The sequence below is a fragment of the Schistocerca gregaria genome, chromosome 1 (genome assembly GCF_023897955.1).
Source record: "Schistocerca gregaria isolate iqSchGreg1 chromosome 1, iqSchGreg1.2, whole genome shotgun sequence".
Classification (NCBI taxonomy): Eukaryota; Metazoa; Arthropoda; class Insecta; order Orthoptera; family Acrididae; genus Schistocerca; species Schistocerca gregaria.
This window is the reverse complement of record NC_064920.1, coordinates 926,517,240-926,538,368: the sequence shown is the minus strand read 5'-3', so window position 1 is coordinate 926,538,368 and position 21,129 is coordinate 926,517,240. Positions and strand designations below refer to the sequence as shown.

At 41.7% G+C, this 21,129-nt stretch overlaps 1 protein-coding gene across 3 annotated transcripts in view; it reads left to right on the top strand.

Annotated features, from left to right (window-relative positions):
• The first annotated feature begins 2,224 nt into the window (after positions 1-2,224).
• LOC126275217 (discoidin domain-containing receptor 2-like) overlaps positions 2,225-21,129 on the top strand; it is an 842,049-nt gene continuing 823,144 nt past the window's right edge. For 2 of the 3 annotated variants that reach the window (XM_049977180.1, XM_049977179.1), the window contains exon 1: positions 2,267-2,431. The gene's annotated coding sequence lies outside the window, so the exon portion shown is untranslated. Of the gene's footprint in view, positions 2,432-21,129 lie in introns of all 3 variants that reach the window. The other variant, XM_049977178.1, reaches the window with a different exon arrangement.

Below are 21,129 nucleotides of genomic sequence, written 5' to 3'. Positions count from 1 at the left end.
GGCGCTTTGTGACGATAACAGTAACGTCTGCCGCAAGATACGTTTATCTACTTCACAACAACGTAAAAGATACAGAAGTTGTAAGTGTAAGCTAGTATTACCACATACCACTGTAAAGTTACACAGTAAAGACAATGAAATAATGACATCAGTAAACTAATCGCACGTGCAAATTCGTTACCATATAGAGAGTATTAAATATTTTCTGTTCAGAAATTTATCTCATTGTATTAATTGTATTGAAAATTCTGTTATGGAACTACTTGTTATTTGATTATGATAAGAAACTTTTCGATTGTTTTATTATTTTAAGTAGATAACTACTCTTAATCTCTAAAAAGGAGGGTGGATCTTAAGCAATTACTTCTACGTTATTAAATAACTTATTTGTAAAACAGTGTTGTACGCTAGCGAGAAACCGAAAAAGATAGCACCATTTTAAACTGACTGGCCTTGTATTCGAGAGGGTGGAGGCTCCAGTCTTCATACAGGTATACTGATTAAAGTTTTCCGTGGTTTCCCTAAATTATTTCAGCCAATGTCAGGACGATTTCTACTTTAAGGCCACCGCCGACTACCTGGCGTCCCTTTGTCAAACTAGACCTGTGAATACGTAAGTGTCTGTGTATGTGAATTACTTAATTTTTACTGTCCTTAAATTGTAGTACCAAGACGTTTCTAATGACCTCGTAAAAGAAATCTACTATGAACAAAACTGTTACTACTTTCGGCATATGTCTCTGTAATGATATTTGGAATCCTATTGTAAATTTTTCTCACCCGTCTCTTGACGTATGGGAGCATCTCTCGAAGAGGTCGAAGAAATACGTGTATTTCAATCATGCATACCGCCCCACAATGTTGATTGTGTTCCCTCGATGTGGTCGGTTAAACCTGAGACGACAGCTTGGTACCATAAAAATTCCCTGATATGGATGCCACTGTAACAGGAGTTTAGCCTCTGACCCACTCTGCTTGCAATTCTCAGCGAGAGAGCTGGAATATAAACAAACAGAATCAAATGTAGCCGGCCGGTTGTAGGTGCTTCAGTCTGGAACCGCGCGACCGCTACGGTCGCAGGTTGGAATCTTGCCTCGGGGATGGATGTGTGTAATGTCCTTATGTTAGCTAGGGTTAAGTATTTCTAAGTTCTAGGGGACTGATGACCTCAAATGTTAAGTCCCACAGTGCTCAGAGAAGTTTGAACCATTTGAACAATCAAGTGTATGCATGTTGTTTTAGACTGGGTCCGGTCTAAGGCTATCTTACGTATCTTATAGAGAAAAAAAACTTTGGTTTTTCAGTCACGTTTTTAACACCACGCTGCAAGCATATCAGGAGTCTATCTACTAATTATATGCACATTTGCTACGGTCGTGGGTTCGAATCCTGCCTCGGGCATGGAAGTGTGTGATATCCTTCGGTTAGTTACGTTTAAGTAGTTCTAAGTCTAGGGGATTGATGACCTCAGATGTTAAGTCCCATAATGCTTAGAGCCATTTGAACCATTTACACACTATGTGGTCATTAAGTTTTCCTACAGTGCGATTTTTCTCGTTGTTTATGCCACCTTCATTGCCACACCCAACAAAAACAAGGACATCGCCCTTCTCGCAAATATATAGACGAAGCGAGGTATTATTAGCAGACAGACACCTGATGATAGTAGCATGCTACCGAAACGCGTTGTGCTAAACCTGATCTTAGTATTAATAATGTAACTGACGCAAAAACAAATGTATTTTTCCGATAGTTCCTGATACTGGTATTAATAATGTGCCTGAAGCAGACGCGAGTTTTTTGACAGAAAACAAATATATTTTTCCTATAGTTTCTCGAATCTTCCCTATACATGTAGGTGTAATGGGCAAGTCAAGTGTTATTTTTTTCACGCTGGCAACTAATCAGCTTTTGGCAGTCATGTACATCCTCTATTTGCTCTCTTCGCATTGATAAATTCTTTATTTTCACAAGCAGTCAAGGAAGATCCATGGACTACGAAAAGCAGCTGAAGTTCTGTGTTCACACTTTAAGAAACACCTTTCTCTACAACTTGAACCTCTGCTCAGCTGACGACTTGAGTTTAGATCGACAAAATACGTTGGCAAGACATCTAACAATCGAGACGGCGTACTTCTTGTTTAGAGGTTGCCCGGATACTCACGGTTCCGGTGCGGATTTCGGCAAGCGGCACGAGAAAGCTTTGACCAACCGCCGCGAGATGGCAGTGCAGGAAGCGCGCTCCGCACGAACGCCGTCCGGCTTCAGTCGGCGTTAAGCCTTGGTGCTGGGCGGAAGTAAGGAGTGTATTGTGTGTCCGCGCTCTTCAGCCCAGTCGCGTGCGTGTTGCGTGCGGAACGGTGTGACTCGTGCGTTGTGCGGTGGACTCCTGCAACGGACCGCCGAAGGTCGAGACTGCCGTTTCTTAGTGGTAAGTTCGTTTCATCAAGTGTTGTCACTGTTCGAATCTGTTTTGAAATTCACGTACATCATATTTTGAACGATGTATAAGTTGCTCTTAAAGAGTTTTCTGCGCATTATGTGCTACCTCTGTTGTATTTTTTTGTGATTTAGCGTTGCCATAAAAGTGATTTGTAAACAATGTAGTACTTCGTGAGATGTTGAATCAGCCGGACTGACATCAGGAATAGATAGCAGACGTGACACTCATAAGAAACACATGTCTACATGTGCAGGTTGTCAAATTCTTTGCTTCTCTTCTAGTGTTACCTGGCCGTCGAATGCAATATTATTTCCTGTGACAAAACGGATGTCATTTAGAGAGCCTACCACGTTGCAGCTCGGAAGCTACCGCTCTGACGATAGTTCTGCTTGATGTGGAAGGAAATTAATTTTGTTAGAAATTATGTTGCATACATGATCACAGAGGCTTAGTTTAAGGCAGATGTAATTGGTATAACTTTTTATTTATTTTTCTTAATCCATGTACTTAAACAACCATCTGGGATTGTAATGGATGTCACAACAATTCACATTATTACCATTACTTAGCTTTTATTGAACATAGTAATACATGTAAACTTTATGGATACCTTTAGCTTCCAGGCACTTGTGGAAGCTGCTGTTCTGCAATGAGATTAAACGGACCTAACAAAAGTGAGTGGATGTACTACAGATTCCTAACCATTGAAGGGATGTGCAAGGAGAAAAATAAATCTTTTACTACATTACCACCATTGGTTTAGTGTGGGGGGTTTACGAAAATAATGGATGACATTAGGGATCGAATTCTTTACGAAAAATCAGAGGATAGTCTCGTATCAACAAGGACAAAGATATTCTCCAAGTTAGAAGGCAGTCAGTTGTGGCTTTATTATTGGCAGATTTGCCTAAATGTATGCTTGAATTAACCTCGCACAGCGGAAACCAATCGATCGATATGAGACTAAGGAGGAGACAAGGTATTATTACACATCTGACTATCCAGTTACCAGTGCAGTGTGCATTATGCTTCACGGGAGTGTGCCGAAGTGTAGTTGTGAATGAAGCACATACCTCAGAGGACTGTCACTGATAAGCGACCCAGGTAATCAGAAAAGTTTTGGTAATTATTTTTGTCTGAAGTGTCGGGAATATTTCGTAAAATACACCAAATGACAGTCCTTCAACAGAGACACCGCGCGTGACAGTCTGGTGACTGGAATACTAAATAGTTCTGGACTCAAGTTGTTGAAATTATTTCTTCTTTATCCACACGAGAAAATTGCGAGGCATTGCCGACAATTTTGGATAAACTTTGTCAACCTCGAAAACAGTTTACGTGTGTGCCCCGTTATTTATATTAGAATCTTCGACGTCCAACGATCAGAATTACTTGAGCCGGCGCTACCGGTGCGGGTTTTGTTCACTATGTTGTTTCTAGTAGTTTATTAGTGGTCAGATTCCCACTTTCAGTTGCTAACCTGACATTTTGATAGTCTTTAATAGCATTATCCACACTGACGTTACAGTGACGTTATTAAATCCTTTCCAAACGATTTCGTTTCGTTCTTATAATTCATACCCCAAATTAAACCTCATTTAACAACGATCTGGACACAGGTACCGTTCTAATTCATATAATAACTATTAGGAAATCACTTACACTTTGTGGTATTAACAGGTGTGAAATCACATCCTACAGTTGCAAGTACCTACATTTAATGTATGGAGCAAATTAAAGACCAACGTAAGTGGCCCATCATCTCACGCCTTGCGTCCAATAGAAAAGTTTTCAGTGGTTCTGCTTATGCGAGTAGCCAGCATTTTAAGAATCATTACAGAGAGCTGCTGCAGGCAGAGGGCAGAAACAAAGCGTTAAAGGACATTCCATTTCAACGTTTACCTCTGATAGTGCTGGAAAGATGGAATTAATTTTATTCTCGGAGTTCTCTCAGTTCTCTTAGAATGTTTGTTTTCCTCTGCATGTCATTTGTGTACCATAGCAGGAGAGCATTTCGGAATCCGTAGTGAGTTTACAGAATTCCATGATTGACTATTGTTTGGGGTCCGCTCGCGTCGTACAAGCAAAGCTTCGTTGTCGACGCCCTCACTGTTAGGAATAACAAATACACAGCTCGTCACCGTGTACACTCGGTGTCACTGTCTGCCTTAGTGTCGCTTCTGTGGGCTTAACCCGGAACCACCGGTCTACGGTGTCAGTCGGGTTGCAGGAATGCTCACTTTGCGAACTTACGCGAGGGTCGGAGCGCCGCCGTGGTGTCGGTCATATTCGCTTTAAGACTGCGAAGATAGCGCGTTGTCTTTCCCCGCTTAAATGGTACGTTCGTACAATTATTATTTGTGATGAACCACCTATTCTGGCGTATCTGAGGCAAGTCTTTTAGTGATAAAAATGATGTCCCTTTCTTATGTTTTTGTGATATGTATTAAATTCCGCAGATAACGTCGCTACCTTCTGTCTCAAAGACAAATGACGAACTTTTACCAGTGCCACACACATAACGGGCAGTCAAATGAAAAAGAGACAAATGGAAAAAAGTAAGTAAACTGTTCACCATTTCAAAAGTAATCCCGTATCTGTTAATACATTTACCCCAATATGAGACAAGGTAGTCAACGCCTTCATGGATAAATGTTTGCCGTTGCCTGCAGAAACATTATTGTACCCAGGCGTGCACCTCTTCGTACGAAGGAAATCGATGGCCACGAATGTGTTTCTTCAGGGCTCCAAAAATATGGAAATCGCATGGGGAGCGATCGGGACTGTGTGGAGGATGTGTAAGAGCTTCCCACAGAATCTTCTGTGGCGTAGTGCAAACAACCTTTGTAACATGTAGGCCATCCCACAGTGGGATAAAAGTATTAACAGCTATGGTGATTACTTTTGAAGTAATGAACAGTTTACTTAACTTTTTTTCCGACTGATTTGTACTTATTTGACTGTCCCTTATACATGTCTACCAACGAAATAAACAGTTATGTAATCTGCTACTGCACATTTTTGGGAGGAATTTCCTTTTACATCTTTTTCAAGTCGATACAAAACTGAGAGCATTCGATGAACGGCAAAAGAAGCACGTAAAATACACTACTGGCCATTAAAATTGCTACACCAAGAAGGAATGCAGATGATAAACGGGTATTCATTCGATAAATATATTATACTAGAACTGACATGCGATTACATTTTCACGCAGTTTTGGTGCATAGATCCTGAGAACTCTACCCAGAACAACCTCCTCTGGCCGTAATAGCGGTCTTGATACGCCTGGGCATTAAGTCATCAGAGGTTAGATGCCGTTTGAAAGTACAGCTGCCCATGCAGCTTCAACATGATACCACAGTTCATCAAGAGTAGTGACTGGAGTGTTGTGATGAGCCAGTTGCTCGGCCACCATTGACCAGACTTTTCCAATTGGTGAGAGATCTGGAGAATGTGCTGGTCAGGGCAGCAGTCGAACATTTTCTGTATCCAGAAAGGCCCGTACAGGACCTGCAACATGCGGTCGTGCAGTGTCCTGCTGAAATGTAGGGTTTCGCAGGGATCGAATGAGGGGTAGAGCCACGGGTCGCAACTTCCACTGTTCAAAGTGCCGTCAGTGCGAACAAGAGGCGACCGAGACGTGTAACCAATGGCAACCCATACCATTACGCCGGGTGATACGCCAGTATGGCGATGACGAATACATGCTTCCAATGTGCGTTCATCGCGATGTCGCCAAACACGGAGTGACGACCTTCATGATGCTGTAAACAGAACCTGGATTCATCCGAAAAAATGACGTTTCGCCATTCGTGCACCCAGGTTCGTCGTTGATTACACCATCGGAGGCGCTTCTGTCTGTGATGCACCGTCAAGGGTAACCGCAGCCATGGTCTCCGAGCTGATAGTCCATGCTGCTGCAAACGCCTTCGAACTTTTCGTGCAGATGGTTGTTGTCTTGCAAACGTCGCCATCTGTTGACTCACGGATCGAGACGTGGCTGCACGATCTGTTATAGCCATGCGGATAAGATGCCTGTCATCTCGACTGCTAGTGATACGAAGCCGTTGGGATTCAGCACGGCGTTCCGTATTACCCTCCTGAAGCCACCGATTACATATTCTGCTAACAGTCATTGGATCTCGACCAACGCCAGCAGCAATGTCGCGATACGATAAACCGCAATCGCCATAGGCTACAATCTGACCTTCATCAAAGTCGGAAACGTGATGGTACGCATTTCTCCTCCTTACACGAGGCATCACAACAACGTTTCACCAGGCAACGCCGGTCAACTGCTGTTTGTGTATGAGAAATCAGTTGGAAAGTTTCCTCATGTCAGCACGTTGTAGGTCTCGCCACCGGCGCCAACCTTGTGTGAATGCTCCGAAAAGGTAATCATTTGCATATCACGGCATCTTCTTCCTGTCGGTTAAATCCCGTGTCTGTAGCACGTCGTGGTGTAGCCATTTTTATGGCCAGTAGTGTAACATTTGTGTACGTATTCATCGTTCTCAGCGTACGATAATCATGATTTGAACCCACAAAGGACTATAATCAGAGAGGAACATAGCAAACAGTCTGCACTTTTTGCAGATCTAACTAGACTTCAGCTACGTTATAGCCATCATCAGTGCGTGTAGTAGCGAGTCACATAGACCCAGAACACATGTATATTCTAATGTCGTTTTAACGACTTAAACTTTCATTGCTCAGTTCACATAGAGTGCGAATTGAGCTATCTACAGTTATGGTCGTTTTAACAACATGTGCTTATTCATGCTTTCTGGGTCTATATGACTCACTAGTAAACCCACTGATGATAGGTATACTGTAGCTGACGTCTACCTAGATCCTCAATGAAGTGCAGATTGACAAGCGATTGCTTGTTATGTTCATCCCTGATTGTAATCATTTCACGGCTAAGAACAACGATTCCTAATGGAGCCCGAACTGACATGTTTTTCATATATACATACACCTGCTGGTGTAGTCTTACGCGCAGCCAGCTGGCCTAAGCGACATTGCGAGCCAGATCCAGATCGAATTCGCACCCGCAGGATTAACGGCCTTTGCTTTGGTGTTCCAGCCAGCACGAGTCTGGCTTTCAAGCTGTTTCCACGATGGTGTAGGGAAGAGCAGGGCTGGCCCCAGTTAGGACAGAAAAGGTGAAGGAAAGTCAGAACCTGACATCAGCATTCTCTATCGTCTCATTTTTCTTTCATAATCCATGCATCGGAATATGCAATACACAAACAGGTAAACTACGATAATATACCGAGAACCTTGCTTATAACGTTTTTGGCTAAACTACACACGCGTTAGCAGACAATCCGGTTCCAAATCATGATACTGTGAATCGCACTCAGGCGAATCTCTTGACAACGCGACCATCGTTAATCAGGAGAAAAAAGATTTTGTTCACAGACCTCGCCGACGTTTGATAGTTTGCATGTCTCGACAATACAGATAACTGTACATTTGACGCAACCACAACGGAGTAGTGTATGTATGGAGATACTACATTAACCCCGATTCCTGGTGAGGGGAAGCAGCTCTTTCAGTAGTTGCAGGGGCAACAGCCTGTATGGCCACGCTGTGCTGGTACTTTGAATAGCTGAAAACAAGGGGAAATTACAGTCGCTATTTTTATCCCACATGCATCCAGCTCTACTGAATGACTCAATGTTGATGGTATCCTCTTTGGTAAAATAGTCCCCCCATCCGGATCTCCAGACGGGAACTACTTAGGAGAATCTCGTCATAAGGAAAAGCAAAACCGACACCCTACGGTTCGGCACGTGGAATTTTCGATCCCTTTGTTGGATACATAGGTTAGAGAACTTAAAAACTGAAATGGATAGTTTGAAGTTAGATATTAGTCGTGGTGGCAAAAGAACATGATTTCTGGTCACGATAGTACAGGGTAATGAACACCAATGCAGGAATAGGTCTAAAAGGAATACGAAAATAGAAATGCTGCTAAGCTGCTGTGTGTGAACGCACTTTGGTATCCACCACTGACAAGGAGCCAACACCCATCACACTAGTAAAAGCTGATATGCCAACTATCCCTGCATATGATGAAGAGATTGCAAAAAAAAGTATGATGGTGTAAAGAAAATTATGCAGTTAGTTAAGGGACTCTAAGATCTAGTAATAGGATGTATTCTTTTTACTTTCCGTAAAATTTCCCAGTTTTACCCAGGGTAATTTTAACCATATATCTTAAGCTTTCAGCTACGTTGCTGGTATATGTGGACAGGTATAAATAGAATTTTTGTATGTGACTCAAAAAAATACAGTAGTATATTTGATTACGTCCGTTAGCCGGCACCAAATTGTGATTGGTGACTGGAATTCGGTAGGAGGAAAGAGAAAGTAGTTGGAAAACGTATACTGGGGAAAGGAATGAAAGAGAAAACCGCCTGATATAATTTTGGCACCCAGCATAATTTAATCGTTGTCACTTGGTTTGTGAATCACGAAGGAAGGTTTTACGCGTGGAAGAGACCTGGAGGCACTGCAAGATTTCATGTAGATTATATAACGGCAAGATAGATTTCCGATCCAGATTTAAGCTGTAAGACATTTCCATGGACTGATACGGACTCTGATCATAATTTATTAGTTATTAACTGTAGATTAAAACTGAATAATTTGCAAGAAGATTGGAAATTAAGGAGATGGAACCTGGATAAATAGAAGGAATCAGAGGTTGTGGAAAGTTTCAGAGGGAGTATTAGACAATGACTGACTGAAACGGGGGAAAAGAAAACACCAGAAGACGAATAGGGAGCTTTGATAGATGAAGTAGGGAAGGCAGCGGAAGATCATATGCATAAAATGACAAGGCCTTGTAGAATCCCTGGATAACGCAGGATATACTGATTTTAATTGGCAATAAGAGAAAATATAACAATGTAGCAAATGAAGCAAGTGAAAGGGAATATAGAAATCTAAAAATGACATTGAGAAAAAGTGCAAAATGGCTAAGCAGGAATGACTAGAAGGCAAATGCAAGACTTCAGAAGCATGGATAACTTGCGGAAAGATAGATGTCGCCCAGGGCTGCATTGGAGTAGAGAGCATATATACAGAGAGAGTGACCATAGGTGAAGTTGCCCGTGATTGGTTGATTAGCTTTGGCAGAAAAATGGCGCCAAACGTCTCTCGCGCTTCCTATGTTCGCAGTGCTTTTGAGTTACATTGAAGTTCAGAGGACTTTTGGAAACGATTAAAAAGTATTTGAATCATTGAGAGACTTGTTATGCCTTGTGCATGCATGTTCGATTTAGCTGTATATCGTTTTTAGTACATAATAAGCGTTTGCGATCTTAAATAGAATTGAAATAATGAAGAGTTTTGTGATGAAGTCGGTAGGCCTACATGTTTGAAGTAAACACGACAGTAATTAATTGTACAATATTGTTTTTGTCATCTGTAATTCGTTCTGCAGAAGTTCGTAAACGATGCCAGGTTGTGCTGCATTTGGTTGTTCCAATAGAGGCGAAGGTGGATTTCGCATGTTAGCATTTCCACGCAATGAAGAAAGATGAAAGTATTGGGCAGTCGCAGTCAACAGGGCAGACATAAATCAAACAGGAAAAAAAAAATAGCTCTGAGCACTATGGGACTTAACTTCTGAGGTCATCAGTCCCCTAGAACTTAGAAATACTTAAACCTAACTAACCTAAGGACATCACCTACATCCATGCCCGAGGCAGGATTCGAACCTACGACCGTAGCGGTCGCGCGGTTACGGACTGCAGCGCCTAGAACCGCTCGGCCACTCCGGCCGGCTAAATCAAACAGGAGCCTTGTGGAAACCAACCAAGTACTCTTATCTATGCGAAGTAAGTCGTTTTTGCTTTTTACTACATAGAAAACAACTTGCAATATACATAGTTAAATTGGAAAAACAGGCTTGTAAAATAGCTGTTTGAAAATTATTATAACACATTATTCTTATAAAGAAATAACGAATTATTTTGCCATATTGTCTTATGCTTTTGATTCGGTGGGTGTGTACTCCACTAGTCCACCACTGGCCATTCAAAAGTCCCACCCGCAGTTTGGCAGAAAAATGGCCGCCGTATCGTCCGGTTGGCCGCTCTCTCCCTACACAGGCTCTCTACATTGGAGAGGGAACGCGGGTGGACACCGGCATTGGTCTCTAAATTAAATTATCGTCAGTTCTGAGTTATGTCTCACAGAGTCGGAACATCGAATGAAATGCGCGCTCAGTTTTGACGGCATTTGTCGTTTTCTGTTATTACAGACGCACGCGCGCGCCCACACACACACACACACACACACACACACACACGGGCGCGCGGGCACACACTGTAGCATTGCTGGTCATCTACAAATACCTAGCCCCATTCTTGGCTGTTCTGAGCTGCTCTGCGCCGGCCTGCGACTCCTCGCCTTTAAATGCTCACATAGCGTGACATCATAATAATGTCTGAAAACACTTAATTCTCTTCTTCCGCACACTGACGTATTCTTTAATCTTCGGGCGTTCGAGTGGCCGGTACTTACACCGCCTATTGAACACTTAATTATTTGCGCGCTTCATTCTCAGGTATTCCCTGGTTATCTATCGGCTCACCTTATGGCACGTGACCTTCACACTGATTGATTTTACTCTCTAGCCCGATTAATAATGTATGGGCATTCGATCACGGAAACCAATTCGTGGCGATGTAAATGCCGGCGCACGGGCGCCAGCGTTGCTTCAAATTGCGCGAGCGTCTGATGGCTACTGATACAACAAAACTTGACTCCTATCAGAAACCTAATCTGTAAGGTAAGACATAAGTAAAATAAAAACACTTCTCCCTTTCTTATGATGATATAGCAGTCTTCAATGATCCATTCACAATATCGAATGTCGGCTCTTGACTTGAATCTTTGCTATGATATTATTACAGTAGACCTACTTATTACTTGGAGTCGTCCGTTTCTGCGTTTAGAGTCAGATTATTAACAGCATTAATCGTTAGCCACTGCACGGCCGACAGGGTACTGGTTATCAGATTTCTTTTCAGTGGAGAGCAGGCGTTGTAGTAAACTGCCCTGTTGACTCCTTCGGTTTTACTATTACTTCACCGTTTTAAAGCCTGGCGTATTTCGTTTTTAGTTGAATAGTGTATAAACTGTGCTAGTAATTGAAAGGCGTAATTTTTCAGTATGAAACGCACTGTAGTAGATTATTCCAGTAAATCTAATTCCGTGGATCAACTACAGAAGATGGTCTGTGTGGTTCGGAGAAACGTGGAGCTGATAATGGCCCATCTGCTTCATATACGAATACTAGCAGCGTAACAAGTATTGTTGAAGAGGCAAGCCAATCATGTGAAGTATTGTAAGTAAGTTATTTGGCTTCCCAAAACACGTTTAATTGTCCTGTTTGTTGGAACGACAGAAAAAGGAAATAATTTAATTCGAAATATGAGTGGTTAGTGTAGTGCGTAGGGAAGGCAAGTTAGGTTGCTCATTGTGTAAAGATGTGCAGAATATTGGAGTGAGTAAATCACAGGGAGTGTACATGTCTAAACAATGGAGTAGTATTTCGGTGGGTCCAGCTTGTGGAAGTAAACAAGCTCGGACATCATCATTGAGAAAAAACTGATAAACATACGGGTTCCGAAGCCCATTTAAATGAATACAGGCAACGAAAAGAGAGACAAAACAAAGTTCTGCAAAACCTTGCAGTTGAACAGCAGATAGACATTTTTGAAAGCACAAGGAAAGTGTTTCGCTCAGCATATTTTGTAGCAAAAGATAACAATCCACATTTAAATTTTCACAAGCTTGTGGATTTGGGAATTCAAAATGGTCTCCACATTGGCAAAACACTGCAGAGTAAACTCATTTGTGCCATCATAGACTGCACTGCGGACGCTATGAGGAAGAAGCTCGGTTCATCCATAGTATCGAAGAATTCCAAGGTCTCTGTACTGATTGATGAGTCTACATCTGTTGCATCACAATCAATTGTAATAGTGTATTTCAGGTCTGAAATCAGTTATGGTTACGTAAATACCTTCTTTTTTGGATATTATCGAACTTAAAAGATCAGATGCAGAAACAACAATCAGAACTTCTAAAATGCCTATCGATGCATGGTTTTTCTTCAAGCTATTTGAATCACAATTTGACTGCAGCAACCAGTGATGATGCTAGTGTAATGCTAGGATGGAATTCAGATGTTCTACAACAACTTAAGAACAAGTACAACAAACTATTTTAATGACATTGTTTGTGCCATCGAAATGAATGATGGTGGCAATGATGATGACGTTTGGTTTGTGGGGCGCTCGACTCCTCAGTCATCAGCGCCCGCACAAAGTCCCAGTTTTTACACAGTCCAAGTTTTTTTATACAGGCCAATCTAGCCACTGTCACGAATGATGATGAAGATGATGAAATGGTGAGGACAACACAAACATCCAGTCCCTGGACAGAGAAAATCCCCAACACGACCGGCAATCGAACCAGGGACTCCGCTATCCAGAGGCAGCAGCGGTAGTCACTAGACCACGAGCTGCGGACTTGAATTATGTGTTGCTCACTCAATCGAAGAGGTTCCTAGCATGAATCAGATTATCATTTTTTTAACAAGCTGTATGCGTTTTTTTATCATCATTCTTCAAATAATCATCATGAACTATCAGCTGTTGCACAAGAGCTAGGTGCAGAACTTACGAAGATATCTCAAGTGTTGTCAGTTCGTTGGGTGGCCTCAAGCTTTAGAGTAGTGCAAGCGGTATGGAAGCCCTACCAGGCTCTGAATGATCATTCCAATAGATGTAGGATGATGTGACTCGAAAATCAGTTATAATGGAAGAGCTCAAGGGATTGCAGAAAACGCTATCAAGCATGAGTACGTGAGCAACAATACACTGTTTTCTGATGGTCTTGAAAATATTAATATCCTCTCACAGTGTCTCCGAAAGGACAGTGGTAATATTCCCTCGCCACATAGGGCAATTACGAGGTCAATAAGAGCCATTAAATAAGTGAAGGTAATGTCAGGTGCTTACATAAAGGAAACAGAGAAAGTTATTTTTGAAGAGTGCTTCAAAGACGTTTCGCTGGTTCCCATAAGAAAATCAAGCAGAGTGTTGCCCAGATTAATAGGAAACAGTTCTGTCGGAACCTTAGCAATAGTCTTAAGCGAAGGCTAATTTTTAATGAAAGTGAATAATTGAGATCCTTCATAAAAAAGAGATCGATGTTTTGGACAGCAAAAAACTGCCCTATGACGTTGTACGCTCATGGCTAGAAGGGGAAGAGAATCCAAGAAAAATATTTGACCGTTTTCTTCTTTCTTATCCAAGTGTAAGAAGGGTTTCTGAGATTATAGAAGCAACAGTGGAGAGAACATTCCTGAAAACCTGAAATCACTTTTTTGTGTTGATACACTACCTATGAGCACATCGGACCGTCAAAGAGGCTTCAGAACGATGAACTTAGTTAATGACAACACTGTAGAATGCGCTTCCTGTTTGCCATCTCTCATCCTTAATGTTTATATAAATTGTGGGGTCTCCGCTACATCTCTGGAACACCAAGGATTACATTACAGTATGGATCAAAACTCACAAGCATACCGAAGACAACCAAGGCAAGAAGTCTAATCTACACGTGCCGTAGCCTGATCGGTACTTCAGCATATGGGATCTTCTTTAGGTGAGTCGATCCACTATTTTTGTTAGGAATGCAGCTCTGATGCTGCCTACAGGAAAATTTAGAGAGACGTTTGGGGGAAAGAAGCTGTTATACGAATATCACGAACTTAGAGGGTACACCACTACTAATCAAAGGAAAGAAAGATGGAGCAGTATATAGAAGGTGTATTTAACGGAGACAGGCTCGAGAACAGTTTTATAGCAGGGAAAAGGAAGTAGGTGAAGATAAGATGGGAGATATGATACTGGGAAAAGAATTTAATACAACAATGAAAGATCTACGTGGCCCCTGGAGTAGACGACATTGCTGATATTTCTGGGAGAGGCAAATGTGACAGAATTATTCTACCTGATGTGCAAGATACGAGAAACAGGCGAAACGCTCTCAGACTTCAGGAAGATTGTAGTAATTCCACTTACAAAGAAGGCAGGTGCTGACAGTTGTGAATATTACCGAGGTAGCAGTTTAATAAGTCTTGGTTACAATATCTTGACAAGATTCATTTACAGAAGAATGGAAAACCTGTTAGCAGCCCATCTAGGCGAATATCACTTCGGGTTCCGGGGAAATGTAGGAACACGTGAGGTAATACAAAGATGTTACTTATTCCAGAAGACAGGTAGAATAAAGGCAAATCCACGTTTATAGTATCTGTAGATTTAAAGAAAACATTTCTCAATGGTGGATGGACTCTTTGAAATCAAAGAACATGCAAAAAGGGATGCCGTAGTTCAGAAGCGAGACAGACAGAGCTGTAGCCCCTCTATGATGCAATTCAGTCCGCACATTAACCAGATGTTTATGAAACCAAAGAGGAATTTGGAAAGAGAGCATAATTCTGTTCGAGACAGCATCGGGCTTGGAAAAGCAACTGGACGGAATTGATAGTGTATTGCAAAGAGATTATCAGGCAAAAATCAACAAAAATAAAACAAGGCAATGGAAATCAGCCGAATTCGCTGAGGGAATTATATTTTCTAATGGTAAACTAAAAACAGGAGATGAGTTTTTATTTTTGGGCACGAAAATAACTGATTATGGCCAAAGAGGAGAGAATATAAAATGCAAACTGGCAATAGTAAGAACGCAATTTGTTAACATCTAATGTCAATTTAAGTGCTGGAAAGTCAGGAGTGTAACCCTCTACGGAAGTGAAACTAGAACGGTAAGCATTTCAGACAAAATGGAAACAGAGGCTTTTAAATGTGGTGCTGTAAAAAAGAAAAAAAATTAAGATTAGATGAACAGACGGAATAACAAATGTGGAGATACTGAATAGAACTGAGGAAAAAAAGGTTGATAGAACACATTCCGGGGCATCAAGGAATTATCAGGGATGTAGATGGTGTTGGCTGAACAGAGTTGAAAAGGCTGGCAAAGGATAGACTAACATGGAGAGCAGCAGAAAACAAATTTGGGAATGGAGTCCACAACAGCAGCATTGACGACATCATCTCCCTGTAATCAGTCGCAACATTTTGAAAATCATCAACACTTAGTACAACTATGCTTAGAAATGTGCAGCCTGAAGCTGCGAACAAGGCACATTATGGGCATTCTGAGTCTAAGATCAGAAGCACAAATTTTATAGTTGCATTTCATGCAAGCATTCATGCCTAAATCGCCTGGAGTTTTACTATTCGTGCCAAGTTGAACTACGTCATTGTTTTGGTCGCCGTGCAACACTAGTTACTCAACAGGTTCTTTACTTGTCTGTGTTAAAATGTGCTCCTAAATTATCCAAAGAAGTTTTTGCAAGTTGAGGCCGGCTTGCAAAGGCGCTCAGCTTGATGTGCTGGTTTGCGAGATTTTGAGATTGTCAGGTCGGGATCGAATCACCGTTCTCTATTAACGTAAATCGTTCTAATACGCATGTCATCCTGTTTTGTATCTTCTGTTTTACATAATTATCTGGACTAGTTCTTGGTTTGTTCTCCCGCCACCGCCTTAGAAACATAGTCCACAAGAAATTAATACACGAATACTCACATGGAAGTCCTTAGAGGAACCTTCCGTTGTAGTGACAGGGAGGTTACGTGAAATCAGAATAATAATAGTTACATGTTTCGGGTGGCCTACTGTCACTGAAAATTTGCTTCAAAAATGAACAAACACTCAGGAAAAGGAACGTCATCTAGCCCTCGATGACCATCTCTCTCGCGTGATGATACACATATGAACTAACTCTGAAAGATTTTTTTTTTTTTTTTGTTTAACAAGAAGCCAAAGTTATATTTGAAGAATCACTGTGTCTGACACCTTTAATGCATTTGCGAACTACAAGTCAATGAAATAATTTCACTTGGTTTCTCAGTCTGAAGACAGTAAGTGAGCAACTCTTTGAATCTCTGCGCTATTTCGCCACTGTACTCGGATGGTAGTTCTAGAGAAACTTCTGAGCTCTCTAGTTCGGTAAATGCCGTCAGTGGGGCGGAAGTTTCGAAGTTTTCGTTCCTTCTTTTCTCAAAGCTCCGGGTGTGAGGAGAGATAATCGATTGGAGTGAAAGAAATGGCGACGGAGAAAAATAACGTCACGACTGCACCGCAGTTTCAGTTCCTTCAAAAATGTTAAAGAGACAATTCGTCGCGATTTGTTATAGTAGGTCTTTCGGCAGTTTCTGATGTCTGCAGCGACAAAACCTATGTCCAGAGCATATGCACAGACGTTGCAGCTAAATTTTAAGCTTAAACACCCTGTTTTATTTTACACATCCATTGTTTAGTAAGCTCGTTATCGAAACATGTTCATAGAGCATGAGGCAGCTCAGACAGGCCACCCCACGTATATATCCAGAATAAACAAATATATAGAGGTGTGTTTTCACTAAGGTATAGTGTACAATATGTCGAATTTCCAGACGTTCGCAAGTGTTTTTTATCGTTTATAGTCGCCAAATTACAATATCGACTTAATTTTTCTCTAATGGAACTGTAAATACGTTTTTCTGTCACATTTGAAAGAAATGTCTAAGAGAACTTCAGCAACGCAAGTTGTATGAGACTTGATCAAATACTGTCAAGGTAACTGCTCCGCACACCAAATGTAAGCAGACGCTTAACTCAGGGATAGTTCTTGTGTTTACCTGTGTCCTTCGAGCCCTTCAGCCTGTGTACTGCTGGTGTGGCAATCAGAGAACCTGCTCGTAAAAAGCTACTGAGGCATTCGCAATGTACACAACAGTCGCGCACGTGAATATCGTTCATGGCGAATGGCGACTATCTATTAGAGCAGCGGTTCGGTTGTAAGCCGGAGAGTATCCAGATTATGGCAAACATTCTTTGTCTTTATAAACAATAAAAAGAAAAGTCCTAGAAACTGAAATTGTGGAGAATAAAATGCGCTAAAGAGAAAGGAGAGCAGCTGAGGAAAGAAATGAAATTAACATTTTAGCAGAATTAACACACAGTGCAAATGTCACTAAGAGGCATCTCGGAAGTACAAGAAGGATCAACCAAAAGAGTGTTCTGAGGAAACTACATCCCATCATATTTCACCCTCTTCACATTTCGCTCCATCTACAACTTCACGGCATTGACTTTCAAAACTGATTACAATTCTCTGAATGTTATTCTACGAAAAGCGCGAAGTGATGCAGCGCATCTATGCAAAATTTTGTATCACGAAGAAGCATCGTTTACAAACTGTGGAAAAGTCAGTCTTCGCATTATGCACTATCGTCAGCTGAAAATGAACGCTGACTCAGAAAAGTGGATAAATACAACGCTCTTCGTCAATCAACGTTAGGTGCGTGTCTTTCAAGAGCTGCACCATTGGTTCCTGTTTTACTAATGAGAATCTAAATACTCTAGTACCTCGAGTTCCTAAGATACACTGCTTCCGCAGCCATTGGAAGACATCTCACTGGAAATAATGCAATCAGTGTGGTAACAACACGCTGGAGGTCCCTCCCATTTAGCACACGTAATGACAGCCTCACGTAAGAGAACATTAGAGCAGCACTGGTATTTCGTTAAGGAAACGCAAAATGGTGTGCACTTGCACCAACCTTAACACTTCTGTACTTTTTTTACCTGTGGCGAAAATTAGATCAGGAAACAGACAACTCCCGAAAGTGTGAAATGCCTCATAACAGGGGCCTGTGCTGCCATTAGCTTTTGAATTTCACCATGCAGAACTTTTTATCGAGAATCACTTTACAGCGTTTCAGTATTTTCAGTTTGGTATGCCAGCGGTGATAATAAACACACGAACCATACCTGAGTCACATGTTTGCTTACATGTGGTACAGTAGGGCAGATGTTTGCGAAATCTCTTCTCCTGATGGCGGGACAGTGGTTTGCAGCGCTGTTATCTTGATAGTACACGATCAACGATCATACATGTCATGTCGTTGAAGCTCTCTCAGAAGCACAAAAAGTATACACTTCCAGAAGGAGAAAACACAAAGTCGGTGCCATAATTCGGCATCTATAAACGACAAAAATTGTTTGCAAACGTCAGGACATTAGCTGTATTGACCGTTTTAACTTGGTAAAAACCTAACCTAGATATATTTATCCATTCCGGATATATTTTGGATGCCCTTTGTTAACTTCCTCACACTCATACGTCAATAAAACATTGTAGCGTTCGAAGACTTGGTCAGTGAGGTATTGTGGATGGGTCACAACACAGAAAAGTATCTTTTCCTGTCTACAGAGTTGTAAAATGTGTCGTGATCCGCATCTCTCTTGTTTACATCTGGAGAGAGCGAAATACGAAACTTCTTTGCAAAGTATTCCAATTTTATGGATGTGCAATAAAGGCTTAAGCAGGAATCGGTATTCGCAAGTGTGCAGACCTCCACTACAGCCAGAATGATTCGTTCATGGAATTACGTGAATGCTAAATCGTGCTGGTTTGCACTAGACCCATTAGTTCACTAACTCTGCTTACTCCTAGAACTGTTCGCCAAGCCTTCAGTCGGGATGAGGTCATCGTAATTTCCCCCCTTAGAATACGTGCGTGCCACTGACAGTTCTTTTCCTTTTTCTGAATAGAGGGTCTCATATTGAGGATTCACGCAAATAATGTGAGCGGTGCCTCCTTCCCACTCACGCCGTCCACCGATCTTGGGTTTTACTGAAAACTTTTGGAATTCTAATTAGAAGAAGTATTGCATCTTGATCACAATCAAACACTGCTGAAAGAGGAAATTTTTCATGTTTGGATGATTTCAGATGCCAGTTTTGACCCGATTTGGTTTGACCAGTTTATCTACTGAAAGTGATGTACTGTCCAAAAGAATAGAAAATTTTAACTGAAACATCCTCTTACCAACTCTCAGCTTGTGATAAGTTTGTCTGCAGCATTCTTGTAGATGTACAGTAGAGGAGCCCATATTACACTAGTTCCCTTATGTTGATCTAGAGCCGGGCGGTGTGGCCGATCGGTTCTAGGCGCTTCAGCCTGTAACTGCGTGACCGCTACGGTCGCAGGTTCGAATCCTGCCTCGGGCATGGATATGTGTAATGTCCTTAGGTTAGTTACGTTTAAGTAGTTCTAAGTTCTAAGGGAGTAATGACCTCAGATGTTAAGTCCCATTAGCACTCAGAGCCATTTGGACCATTTGTTGATTTAGAAATGGGCATATATTTCCAGAACAGGATATGTAACAGTTACCATACGAGGTGAGTCCTGATGACTCGACTTTCGGTATACAGATGTGTTCAAAACAGGCCGTTAGAAAAGAAGCTTGATGACCCAACTTTTGGCGCACAGTTGCGTTCAAAACACGCAGTCAGAAAAGATAAACATTTAAAGAATTAAAAAGATGAAAGCAACTAAGCTGTTAGTAGTGGGTATGGTTACCTACAACTGACAGCCAGCCCCCGCCGCCTCACTCACTCACTCTCTCTCTCTCTCTCTCTCTCTCTCTCTCTCACACACACACACACACACACGCGCGTGCGCGCACACACTCACACGGTCAACATAACTGGGACCACGATATTCCTGAGATTATATCGGCTGCCGTGTTCCCATCAGATGAATTTGTGATGAGAATCATTCCTCACCTGCCAAGAACGCATTTCTTCACTCGGCTACACCCCAGTCTCGATGCTGCGGCCGTCAAATAAAACAAATTCCACTCTCCACCGCTGTGTCACACACATTGTTGGATGTATGCCATATAGACTAACCAGTCTGAATGCACGATGCAAGGTTTGCCGGGAAAGAAACTCGACCTCAACTGTTGGCGGTATTTCATTGTGAAGTTAAAGCCAACTGCCGTTGTTGTCGTGGAGTGATTGCTTTTAATCGACCACGAGGAATATTCCCTGTGGCTCCGAACCTTCGCCAAAACACTAAAATAATACCTTGCAGCACACACAACACACGTGCAAGACATTCTATGGTGCTGAAACTGCGGTCTGTTTCTGCTAGACTTTAGAGGTCCAAATGTTATTGTATCTTTGTGGTACAACACTCTGCTCACAATAGAAGTGCTGAAACGACTGAAGAGTAATAGGTCTAATGTCATGCTTTTCATTTTCTTTGAGTCGCTCAACTATTTGAAGCAGGGAGTACTCATTTCCGACGCAAATAGCACAGTTCCAAATTGGAGGAGAAATTGTTCCATTGTCCTGTTTTCGTATTGCGCTTATCTTTTGCAAGTTCTCTCTCTCTCTCTCTCTCTCTCTCTCTCCCTCTCTCCCTCCCCCTCCCGCCTACCCCCATTTTGCAAAGGAAAAAGTTGCCAATTCTGAAAGCCACTCCGTTCGACGATGTACACATACATTCGCAGGTAAGTGCTGTAGATTGTTTTCAAAGGAACTGGAATACATATATTAATGTTTTACTCCATGCTGACGACGTTCTCAAAACATAGGAAAAGGAAGATCACATACAAAGACTCTACACCAATTACACATATATGCATGACTTACGGAAACAAAACACTTTTAAAAAAGGTAAGGTAGGTATTTACTCCGAGAACAACCACAAGAATTAAAAATGTCATTATTTTATCCGTGCTGGC